This window comes from Lipotes vexillifer, unplaced genomic scaffold, assembly GCF_000442215.2.
Source record: "Lipotes vexillifer unplaced genomic scaffold, Lipotes_vexillifer_v1.1 scaffold382, whole genome shotgun sequence".
Lineage (NCBI taxonomy): Eukaryota > Metazoa > Chordata > Mammalia > Artiodactyla > Lipotidae > Lipotes > Lipotes vexillifer.
Window position 1 is genome coordinate 6,794,459 of NW_006780611.1, and position 5,983 is coordinate 6,800,441.

General features: G+C 41.8%; 1 non-coding gene across 1 annotated transcript; it reads left to right on the forward strand.

Annotated features, from left to right (window-relative positions):
- The first annotated feature begins 1,968 nt into the window (after positions 1–1,968).
- On the forward strand, positions 1,969–2,041 carry TRNAG-CCC (transfer RNA glycine (anticodon CCC)). Its single transcript has one exon. It is a non-coding gene; the product is annotated as a tRNA-Gly (tRNA).
- Positions 2,042–5,983: the final 3,942 nt, after the last annotated feature.

A 5,983-nucleotide genomic window follows, 5' to 3' on the forward strand; every position in this document is an offset into this window, starting at 1 on the left:
CAATCAAAAAAGAAGTAGGTATATTAATATCAGATATATTAGACTTCAGAGCAAAGAAAAGTTACCAGGGACAGGGAGAGACGTTATATAATAAAAAAGGGTCAACCCACCAAGAAGGTACATTCCTAAATATGTATTTATGAAACAACAGAGCTGCAAAACTGATACAAAAACAGATAGAATTGAAAGAAGAAAAGCAAATCCACACTTCCACTGGAGGCTTCAACACCTCTCTCTTAACAATAGGTAGAACAACTGGACAGAAAACCAGTAAGGATGTAGGAGAACTCAACAACACTATCAACCAACATGATCCAATCAATATAGAATAACTCACCCAACAAAAGAAGACACATTCTTTTCAAATATCCATTGAATGTATACAAAGATAGTCCATATCCTGGCCCATAAAACAAAAGTCGACAAATGTGAAAGAATTGAGACCATACAAGCTCCTTGGTCACAGTGGAATCAATAATCCCTGAGTTAAAAGATTGAAAGCTTTCCCTCTAAGGTCAAAGGCAAGACAAGGATGTCCACTTTCACCACTTCTATTTAACTTTGTACTGGAGGTTCTAGCCAGGGGCTTCAGTGGGGGGCGGGGGGAAGCATCAGATTGAAAAGAAAGAAGTAAATTCATCTCTATTTGTAGATGGCATTGTCTTGTATATAGAAAATGCTAAGTAATCCACTAAAAGGCAACTAGAACTAATAAACACAGCAAGCTTGCAGGATATCGATACACTTGCAATGAAAAATCTAAAAATCACATTAAGAAAATAATCAATTCCACTTAGCATAGAATCAAAAAGAATAAACTACTTATACATAAATGTAACAAGTGTTAGAATACTTATACATAAATATAACAAGGGTTAAACTCATAGTCTGAAAATTATAAAACATATTTTTAAAAAATTTAAAGGGACCCTGAGTAGCCAAAACAGTCTTGAAAAAGAATTGAAGGACTCACACTTCCTGATTTCAAAATTTAAGTACAAAGCTATCAAGACAGTGTGGTAATGGGACTTCCCTGGTGGTCCAGTGGTTAAGACTCCACACTACCAATGCAGGGGGCGTAGGTTCGACCCCTAGTCAGGGAACTAAGATCCCACGTGCCGTGTGGCGTGGCCAAAACAAAAACAAAAACCAACTATTAAAGTATAGAAAGTCTTGAAAACGAGAGAAAATTCTTTTTTTAAAAAAAATTTATTTATTTTTGGCTGTGTTGGGTCTTGGTTGTGGTGCGTGGGCTTCTCACTGAGGTGGCTTCGCTTGTTGCAGAGCACAGGCTTTAGGCACGTGGGCTCAGTAGTTGTGGCTCACGGGCTCTAGAGCGCAGGACCAGTAGTTGTGACGCATGGGCTTAGCTGCTCCGTGGCATGTGGGATATTCCCGGACCAGGGCTCGAACCCGTGCCCCCTGCATTGGCAGGCGGATTCTTAACCACTGAGCCACCAGGGAAGCCCAAGGTAAAATTCTTAAAAAAAAAAAAGTATGGTACTGGCATAAGAATAGACATATAGATCAATGGAATGCAGTGGAGAGTCCAAAAGTAAGCCTCACATATCCGGTAAATTAATTTTGTTTTCTGGCTGCGTCCAGTGGCTTGCAGGATTTTAGTTCCCCAACCAGGGGTTGAACCCGTGCCCAATGTAGTGGAAGCGTGGAGTCCTAACCACTGGACCACCAGGCAATTCCCCTGGTCAATCAATTTTTGACAAGGGTGCCAAGACAATTCAACGAAGAAAAAGAATAATCTTTTCAACAATGGTGCAGACAACTGGATATCCACAAAAAATAAATTTGGTCAAAATTTAAAAATTTGTGCTTTAAAGGACACCTTTGACAAAGTGAAAAGACAACTCACAGGAGATAGGAGAAAATGTTTGCAAATCATATGTCTGATGAGGGAATTGTATTCAGAAAAGATGAAAAATGAAACTCAGCAATAAAAGGACTGGGACTTCCCTGGTGGTCCAGTGGTTAAGACTCTGTGCTCCCAATGCAGGGGACCCAGGTTTGATCCCTGGTCAGGGAACTATATCCCGCGTGCTGCAGCCAAGACCCAGCACAGCCAAATAAATAAATATATAGTTTTAAAAAATAAAAATAAAAGGACAAATAACCTCCCAAAATGAGCAAAGAATTTGAATAGACATTTCTCAAAAGAAAAAAAATAAAAGATACACAAATGGCCAACAAGCACATGAAAAGATGCTCAACCTCCTTAGTCATTAGGGAAATTACATCAAACTCCAGTAAGATACCACTTCAGTACAGTACCTTCCAGTGAGATACTTCTAATCAAAGATAGATAATAACAAGTCATGGTAAGGATGTGGAGAACTTGGAAACCTCATACATTGCTGGTGGGATTTTAAAATGGGACAGTCACTTTGGAAAACAGTCTGGCTGTTCCTCAAAAAATTAAACAGTTACCATATAACCAAGAAATTCCACTCCTAGATATATACCCAACAGAAATTAAAACATGTCTGCACAAAACTTGTACATGAATATTCATAGCAACATTATTCATAACAGCCAAAAGTAGGAACGCCCATATGTCCATTGACAGATGAATGGATAAAGAAAATGTGGTATATACATACAATGAAATATTATTCAGCCTTAAAAAGACAGGAACTTCTGATCCATGCTACAACATTAATTAACCTTGAAAACATGGCAAGTGAAATAAGATGCAAGAGGACCTTATATGAAGTTCCTAATGTAGTCAAACTCATAGAAACAGAAAGTAGAATAGTGGTTAACAGGGGCTGGGAAAAGGGGAAAGCGGGTACAGACGTTAAATTTGGGACAGTGAGAACGTTCTGGAGGTGGATAATGGGGACAGTCGCATGACAGTGTGAATGTACCAAATGCCACTACACTGTACACTTAAAAGTGATTAAAATGGTAAGTTTTATGTTTATTTTACCACAATTTTAAATAAATAAGTACTGATACATGCTGCAACATGGATGAACCTTGAAAACATTATGCTAAGCAAAGGAAGCCAGTCACAAAAGACCACATATTGTACGTTTCCATATATATGAAATGTCCAGAATAAACAAGTCCATAGCGACTAGTGGTTACCAGGGGCTGAAGGCAGAGGGAGAAGACTGGTTGGCTGGTAATGGGGATGGGGTTTCTTTTTGGGATTCTCAAAATGTTCTAGAATTAGATAGCAGTGATGGTGGCACAACCTTGTGAATATACTAAAACCCACCGAATTACATACTTTGAAACAGCGAGTTTTATGGTTTGTGAATTATATCTCAATAAAGCTGTTATGAAAAACGTAGTGACTTAAAACAGCAAGAATAATTAATGTTCTCAGTATTCTGCTACTTGGGCAGGGCTTAGCAGGGATGACTCGTCTCTCCGCCACATGGTGTTAGTGGGGTTCACTCCTACAGCTTCATTCCATCAGTACAGCTTGGGCTGGAACAACTGATATAACTTAATTCACACGACTCAGCTGGCAGCCTCCCTCTCTCCATGTGGTCTCTCTCTCTCAGAAGTCCAGGTCAAGTTTCTTTATATGGCTAGATCCCAGGAGGTTGGAGGCTATAAGCTTAAATCCTGGGCTTTGAAAACCCCGTACATGACTTCTGTCACAATCTGTTTGTCAAAGCAAGTCACAAGACTGGCCAGATTCAAGTGGGGACATAGCCTCCAGCTCTTGATGAAAGGAGTGGCAGGTATTTACAGGGATGGGAGGAATTGTTGGCAGCCATCTTTAGAAAAAAATCTTCCAGAGATCATATGAAGCTGAAAAAATAGGACCTTTGCTTCCAGCAATAAGCAGAACTAAGTTATATGGAAAACCCTCTCCTTACAAAACACCTAGAAACTCTTCATATAACAACCTTCCTATCATTGCTGTACACCTGTGAAAATAAGGAATATCTCCAGGCACAAAAATGAAGAATCTAGATATTGGAATGTTAAGTTAGCAGTGAAGCTATAGCTACCCTACAGGTATTTGTTGATACTGGATTTTAAAGGCTAAAGAGGGAAGAGGAGACAAAGCTATCAGTCTACTCAAGATGGAGTGTTGGAACTTACAGCCATGCACTAAATTCCCTAGTGGTGTCTCCTGGGATCACCTACCAAATAAACTACTTGCTCCTGAATCCTTGTCCCAAGGTCTGCTTCTGGGAGAACCCACTCTAGAACAATTGGTACCAGAAGGGAGTCTAAGAAATAGACACTCAGAATTAGATTCTGGAATTGGAAGGCTCAACAGCTAGATGGCAACAAAGATCCAGTTGGTGACAGTAACTGGAGTAGGTATTATGGTGGATTAAAGATAGCTGCAAATTATTTGACACTCTTCCCTTCAAGAAGTGGGGTCTGTGCCCCTCCTGAATCTGAGTAGGCTCTGTAACTGTTTTGACCAGACATGACTCAGCCAGCTTCTGGCCCCAGACTTTGAAAGGTTGGCCACTTCCCCACTTCCTACCCCCGGAACACCCTCTGGCGGCCTTGAGCCACCACGTATGAAGACTTACTACTGAGACTATATATTGGGAAAGCCACGGGTAGGTGCTCTAGCTGACAGTCCCACGTGAGCCCAGCCTTCCAGCCATCCCTGCTAAGATGGCACATATGTGTGAACCTGACTTGGCCCCTTCAGACCAGACCATATGCAAACTGAATTACCTCAGTCAATGCCATATGGAGCAAAGGAATCACCTGGCCCAAATTCCTAACCCACAAAATCATGAGAGGTAATAAAACAGCTATTGTTTTGAGCAGTTAAGTTGTGGGGAAATTTGTTATGCAGCAACAGCTAGCTGAAACTTGTGATAACACTTGGCATGCTGAATCTCATAATTACTAAGACTCATCTCTTCTGCCCTGGGATGGGGCACATTGGGGAAGGGGGTACACTGGCTTAGGCAATGTCTCTAACATTTGAGATACATGGGGCAATGGTAATTTATATGGAAAGTGAACTTGATTATTATCAAGTGATGTGCTGAGGAATGTGCTGATTATCAAGTGATGTGCTGAGGAAGAAAATAACAGGCTCAGGACAGACATTTGTCAATCCATGGCCCAGTGTGAAAGCCAGGAGGTTTCAATATCAGTGTTCAAAGACGCTTGTCTACTGCAGCCTGTACTGGTGAAGGCCCAGAACCTGCCTGAGAAGAGTGGAGTTCTGAAGCAGGCCAAAAAGATGACTCTGCTAAAGCCTGTGCTCCAGTCGTGGTCACAGAGGGAAGGAGTGGGACACTGAAACCTAGCACGGGGACATCTGGTAGATGGGCTTAAGGATCTTGAACCCCAAATTCCCATTAACCCCCTGAACCAGTAGAAGTGGCCCATTCCCTCTTGCTTAAGAATAGCAGCCTCTTACCTGGAGACCACGCCAAGTCCCCCCTGTGATGGTTAATTCTTTTTTTTTTTTTTTCCCGTGAGGCTTTCAGGACCTCAGTTCCCTGATCTGGGACCAAACCTGGACCCCAGCAATGAAAGCCCAGAATCCCAACCACTAGGCCAGCAGGGAGCTCCCTGTGATCTTAATTCTGTCTGTCAACTTGACAGGGATAAGGGAGCCCAGATAACTGGTAAACAAATTCTTTCTGGGTGTGTATGTGAGGGTGTGTCCAGTAGAGATCAGCATTTGAATTGGTAGCCTGGATAAGACATGGCCCTCACCAGTGTGGGTGGGCATCACCTAGTCTGTTGGGGGCCCAAACAGAACAAAAAGGCAAAGGAAGGGTAAATTGGCTCCCTTTGCTTGAGCTGGGACATCCATCTTCTGCCCGCAGATGTCCGCGCTTCTGGTTCTCAGACCTCCACACACAGACTTAACCAAACCACCGGCTTTCCTGGTTCTCCAGCTTGCAGACAGCCAATCATGGAGCTTCTTGGCCTCCATAATCACATGAGCCAATTTTTATAATAAATCTCTTCTTTCTATCTATCTATCTATCTATCATCTATCTATCTATCTATCTAT